The sequence below is a fragment of the Camelus dromedarius genome, chromosome 3 (assembly GCF_036321535.1).
Source record: "Camelus dromedarius isolate mCamDro1 chromosome 3, mCamDro1.pat, whole genome shotgun sequence".
NCBI classification, from domain to species: domain Eukaryota; kingdom Metazoa; phylum Chordata; class Mammalia; order Artiodactyla; family Camelidae; genus Camelus; species Camelus dromedarius.
Genome location: NC_087438.1, coordinates 45,223,149 through 45,229,828, shown reverse-complemented (window position 1 = coordinate 45,229,828; position 6,680 = coordinate 45,223,149).

The following is a 6,680-nucleotide window of genomic DNA, read 5'->3' as shown; positions in this document are numbered from 1 at the left end:
CTGCACTGCTAAGAAGCAAACTCTATAAACTTTCCCTTACTTTACAGAAACTCTAGTTTTTTACCCTCAGGATCTTGTAAGCGCATACAGACCCCTCTGTCATCTGTTGCTTAGTTTCTTTGAAGCTATTTATAGCTCAGGTTATAACCTCCTCTGATTCCTTTTTTTCCCCCTAATTTCATAAATTGAGTGTCGTGTTTCAACTTGTGAGGCCTATTTTAATTGCTCCTTCCATTATTCCCCATTTAGAAATAATATAAAGTGGTTAGAGAAAAAAAAATATGCATCTGCCTAACATTCAATGAACATCTATATGCAAAACATTGTGGAGCATCCAAATTTGAATCAGAGTCAGACCCACTTCTCATATAGTTTCAACTAATAGGAAAGATAAAACATTTTTTTAAAAAAATGTTACACAAAAAGGATGGATGAAAAGTATTAGATGTCAGTAGCAAGTTCCAAGGAAAATGGCATTTGTTTTTCCATGGAAGATCAGGGAGAGTCTCAGAGAAGTCATTTTTGAATTAAGCCTTATTCTTTTTAATTTTATATGAAACAGTTTGTTTTATTTTTCTGACATCACAGCCCAAACTAGTGGTTTTGTACTGCATATAATGGAAGTTACATAGAATGTTTGTGTGGGGGAGGAGGAAGAAAGGGAAGTAACCACAAAATTTAAAAAAAAAAATCCAGGATAATTTTTAGCATCTGTTCCACTCCCACATTAATAAAATTCACCTGGAAATTCAAATAGAAAGAAAACAGAAAAATAAGAGTTGGGGGAAAGAAGGGCATACTGGTAAAATAAAAGGTACAAGGGAGAAAAAAAGCCACAGAGTCCCAGGGGACAGACCTCATGCTCCCTTCCCAAACCAGGAGGATGCTTAGCAGGGATACGGAGGCGTTGCTAGATCTATCTCCTCAAAATAATGCCATGTACCACAGTGCCCAAGGGAAAAGAGGAGAGGGACACAGAGCATGAGCAGGGGTTGGGGCGTAAGGGAAGGAAACACAACTTGCTTGAGAGAGGCCAGGGATATCTCATTGAGCTGAGGCTTGGAATGGATAGACCTGTATCCGGAAGGATGCATTGTTTCCACTGACCTCGGACCTCCCATGCTAGGCAATGCTAGTACCTTCTAGGGGCTGGTTTGCTTGTCCATCATCCCTTATGCAGAAACACAGATCTTGGACCCCAGGGCTGTTTCCCCTCACAGGAACCATTTCAGTGTCTGGCTGGGCTTCTCAGGTGGAGTACAGAGGACAGATTCAACTCAGGTCTGACCTCCTGCAGATCTGAGTCAGAAAGAATGGAAGGCATACTACTCCCCAGCACAGTGAGACAGTCAGGAGCCCTCAGGTCTCCAAACTTGCAAAGTGCTGTAGCCACTGAATTTTGAGGTATGAAGAAAATGATTCTTGCTGTGGGGGAGATTCATACTGGAGGGAACTCCTGAGAAAAATGTAACTGTATTTGAGATACCATTTGAGGCTCCTGGGACCCATGACCCATCAGAGGACTGTGTGACATCGAATCAGGCCCTATTGAAACAACACCATGGGGAAGTACATTGGTCCCCGTGGTATTCAGGGAGGGCATCCGGTTGGAGTGAGGAGTGGCTTGGTCATTCCCATTAGGTTGACGGCTGGCACTGGAACCTGAAGTTAAAGGATTTTCTGTGTTAATGCCCATTCCTGGCATGTTACTCATTGATGAGAAGTAGAGTAGAAGAGCTGGAGGGGCACTGTTATCTGAGCCTACTGCCATCTTGATGGTATGACAGGACAGTCAGGCAGAACTGGACATGGCAAACTTAGATGTTCAAGACATCACAATGGAAAGCAGGTGTGGGGAAGGAGTACCTCTGGAGGCAAGCTGCACCAGAGAGAAGACACCTGGATATTCACAGAAGCAGATTATCCAGCAGAGCAGCAGCAAATCCTAAGATAGGACTATTGAATGAAAGCAGCAGTGTCTGGGCTTGCGGTCAGGCCCACCATGTACAACAGAACCTGGAGGCACTTGAGGTTTCTGATCAGCAAGACCAGCATTGATGACTGGTCGTACATGGTGGGAGGTTTCAGAGGGTTCATACCAGGAGAAAGCACAGGGCTACCTGCCACAGATGTATTCAAGGCCTTCTGCCCTGGGCCATGTCAAACTGGAGGAACTGTGTTGAGGCTAATCAGGTTTCTGGAAGGGTTGAGTAGTAGCTGTGGCTATGACAGAGTTGACCATTAGTTCTGTTGGTGGGTCTGATTGTCTCTCTGAGATTCTGCAAACCACTGACGCTTCCTGCCATACTCCTGCTGAGGATGGTCACCAGGTGGCAGGGGAATCACCTTCTGCTCAGCAGGCAGCATCCTGGAGCCACCTGAGTGTAATCCATCATCTCCCCAGAGCACACTGACTCTCTCCTCTTTTGAGGTATCATCTGAGAGTTGGATCCATGTTGACATTTAAATTGATGTTTCCCTTCATGACATGAAGGACCATCCCAAACTCAAATCCCCAACCAGGGCTCATGGGTGGGGCATTGTTTTTGGAAAGTTATCCTGTTAGAACTCAGAGGGAAAATGGGACAGTTCACTAAGAGCCTGGGATCATCCAAGTCATGTCTATTCTGGGTCTGATGCCTGTTATGCTTATTCCAGGGAGATGACCTCGAAATTTGTCTTCAAGCTGCTGTTGAAACATCTCTGCAGACAGCCATTGGAGATTGTGAAAGCACTTCCCTCAGTTAAACCACTGAAGACCCTCTTGCAAGGAGAGAAATTTCAATCATTTGGGATTTTTGACACACTATCTGGCCGACTGACTCCAGGAAGCCCTGGTCTGGATGCAGGGTTGGGGACCTTTGCCCTTGCATTTCAGAGCTTATCACTCCTGCCGATCCAGAAAGGCATACATATAAGACCCCTGGCATGTTGGGGTTAAGGGCTATGCCCCTAGGAGCAGAGAACGTGCTGTAGTCATACTCTCAGAATAAGGTTCTGCTTGGCCAGGTGCCCAGCCTTCACTAGGGGTCATCTGGTACAGAGAGAGAGGCCCTGGGACAAATTCCAAGGTTCATGCTGATAAACCTCTGTATCTTGGAGGGAGCACTGTGGTAGAGCAGCCTGTTCCTGATTCTTCTTCTTCTATTTATTAAAAACTCCTGCTGTAATTTCAGTCAAACTATCTGCTCAGGAGTCCTATTATCTGGGTGGTTGGATCTTAGGGGCCCAGACTAGGAGTACATGGAAGGTGAGATCACTTCATCTAGAGAAAAAGGCACATCTCTAACCTGGATGGACAAGTGGAGACTCCACATCTGTCCAGGACACAAGTCCCTTCCCTAGGCTTCATTACTGAGCCACTAAGGTCTGTGTCAACCCTTCTGGTTTCTTTGCAGGTCCATCTAATACCCCAGCATTCTGCATTCTTTGTGCTGCTATGGATGCTTTCTCATCAGGGGAAAGCATATGACGGATTTGAGAGTTTGTAAGGAGTGTTCCTGATGTTCCAGCTGCTCATAAGGCAGTCCATCTGGGTCCTCCCCCAGGGTGGGGGGCTCTCCACAGGACACCAGTGCAGGAGATGGGAGGAGGGCATAGGGATCTGCCAGAGCCATTGCCCCTGTGGGAGACAGAGGTAACTGCTTGGTTTGGGAACATCAAATTTGGCCCTGTACCATGCAGGGAAAGTGGAGTAGAGCTGGCAGGGCTTCCTGAAGAAGGAATCTGTTTTCTACCCCAGGCCAGGGGACACATGTGAGCAGCAGGTGTGGGTGCTGGTGCCAGAATGCACTGTTGGCTGCAGTCTGGTATTCAGGGAAGAATTCTGGCTCTGCTTGCCTGAAACTGAGAGAGGTTTCAGATCATTCCAAAGGCAGATATCTGTGGGTTCAGAGGGGCCTTCTTTCTCACTCTCTTGCTGCTAGGGATGTTCTGGATGCAGTTTCAACTTGATCTTCAGTGCAGCTTCTGCAGCTTGATAACATAAGCACCATTTTGGTTAATATCTTCTGAGCAAGAGTTTGCTTTGGACAATAGTCTGGCTATGGAAAGGTCTCGAAGACCTGTGGGTCATGAAATTTGTTCACAAGGGCGTTGTGCACTGGAAATCCTGAGACTTTATGTGATCAGCAGAATTATATTCTTTAGTCCTGAGAGCTCCCTGATCAAGGGAGTGGGTGGAAATACTTTGCTCCCTTGGCATCACTTCCAGCCCCATTCTTCAGGTCCTTGTTCCCACCTGGCCCACGGAGTACTTGTAGCTTTCTTGGCTCCCACTGTTGGAGTCACAAGGCCAGGACTGGGATTGACCGGCCAGCCCCCTTGTTCACTCTGCCTGGAGAATGTGAAAACCAGGGGATTCCAAGATGGGGACATCACTGTAAGGGAAAGCCATCATCTCCTGCTTTGACTTGGGCTCTGACTCTCTTTTGTGATGGAGTTTCTCCCTTTGGGGTTACTGGAATGCACTGGTTGAATGCCTGAATCTGAAGTCACAGACAGGGACAGGCTCTCTGAGTTCTTGGACTGCAACAGAAACAGTTGCTGAGGCAGGGACAGTGGTCTGCTGCTTGCTGGGCACCTGTATGCCTTGTTCCTCTCTGTTTTTCTGTGTTCTGGAAGTGGGTCTTGCAGCTTCAGCATTTTCTGAGTGGGCTTCCCGCTGCTAGAGGAGAACCTTGCGTGTGGAGGGCACACAATACACAAGGATTACTGCAGGGCAGTGTTGATCCCAGGGCTCAGGGTCTGGAAGCCATGCCCTCAAAGGCAATCTGCATCTTTCAGGAAGTTCAGTTTGCTCTTTAATCTACATTGGGATACTGAAGAACTTTCCAAAACTAATCTCTGCCTCCTAAACAGAAATGAATTTCTAGGTGAAAACTGGGCTGACACATTGAGTCCCTGGAGGCAGGACGGGAGCAGGATAGGGGGAACAGGCTTTGGTCCAGAGCACATCCTGGCACTGAGTTGGCACCCTTGCCTCTTCTGTCTCCCCACTGCATCTCTTGAAGTGTTTTAACCACTGGAAGGGACCATGTAACAAAAGCATATATGAAATAAGCTTAGAAAGGTAAGTTGGGGCAAATTTTAGGGAAGTTTTCAATGCTATATTATAAATTTGGACTTTTTTGGTAGGGAGGGGAGAACTGCCCAAGATTTCTGAAGATGGGAGTGACATGATCATGACTTGGCTATAGAAAGATTCATCCTCCTATTATTGTTTAGAGGAAAAAGAATCAAGATGCTTCCAGATGCAAGTTAAAAAAAAAAAAAAAGATGGCTTAGATGACTGTCATCTAATCTAAAATTTATTATCTTATGTAATAAAAAGTCCCAACCTGTAAAGAGAGATCCAGTTGTTTTTCACAAAGCAATGGTGATATTTGAAACCAAGAGATTGGCTGAGGGTGTCAAGAAAGGACATAGAAACAACAAAAAAGTGACCAATAATAGAAATTTAGAGAATGTCAGGGAGGAAAGTTAGGAAGCAGAAAAATAAAAATAAGTTCCTTACTATCTCATTTTTGCTACTTCTAGTTTAGCATTAGAGCTCACCTCTGCCCCTTAAATGATTATTTTTAAATGAAAAGAGTTCAGTATGAATACTCAGGTCTCTCAGGGATATACATTCTCATTTCAGAAGACCAATTTAGCCAAGTATAAGGATAACTAAGAGAGTCCTTTCTCTATAGACAAGACCTCTGATCCATTTCAAAGTAATTTTATTTACTGTCACCAAAAGTAATTAGAGTATTCATCCCTAGTGGCCACTGGTCATCTTAAAAGAAATTTCCATATTTATCTAGAGAGCACCGAGTGAAATCCATAAAAAAACTCAGCAATCCACAGAGCAGTCTCCCATTGGCAACAGAAGGGTGTAGCTCTGCAGACTTGCTACTGATGTCTGTACCCAGGCAAGGCACTCATCAAGAATTTCAGATATGAATGCTCAATTAGGAGCACCTCTTCACTGTTTTGGCAAAGTGTCCTCGCCACGAGATTCTATTTTGTGCAGTAAGCTAAGGGATGTAGACTTGAAACTATAAAATGAAACAACCATTGGCCATCTTTCACTTTAGCTGAGCCTAGTTAACATGTCACCTCTGTCATGCTTCTGAGCACTCTGAGTGTGAGTGGCAACACCCAGCCAAGGCAGCCATCACTCAGTGCTCTGCCATATAATTGTTTTTCTCACCAACAGACCAAGAGACTTAGTCATAGGAAATGGGCACTAATAATTCTGTAGGGAAACCAAAAGAGATGATGAACTTTGTAGATAATGAAACACATGGCAGGCTACCTGCCCTTGCAGATTGCTTCCACTGCCCACACCTAATGACTCAACTCCTTGCTTTCAGGGGGGTGTGCTTTTGCCACAAAAAATAATGAAAATGTCTAACTTGAAATCAACAGTGCTACATTCTGTAAAATTATACTAGAGCTTTCAATTTAAAAAGCCCAGTTGTGTAATTTTTAAATTGATCTCTCACACACTATACATTGCTTGTGTGGATTTAAATGAAGAAATAAGTAAACATCTAGAGATGTCTAGATACAGATATAGACAGTTAACATTTACTGAGCACTTAGCATGTGCCAATATGTTTACATATATTAACCCATTTGAATCTTACAAGGTAGGTACTGTTATCATCATATTCTTTTCATAGAAAAGAAAG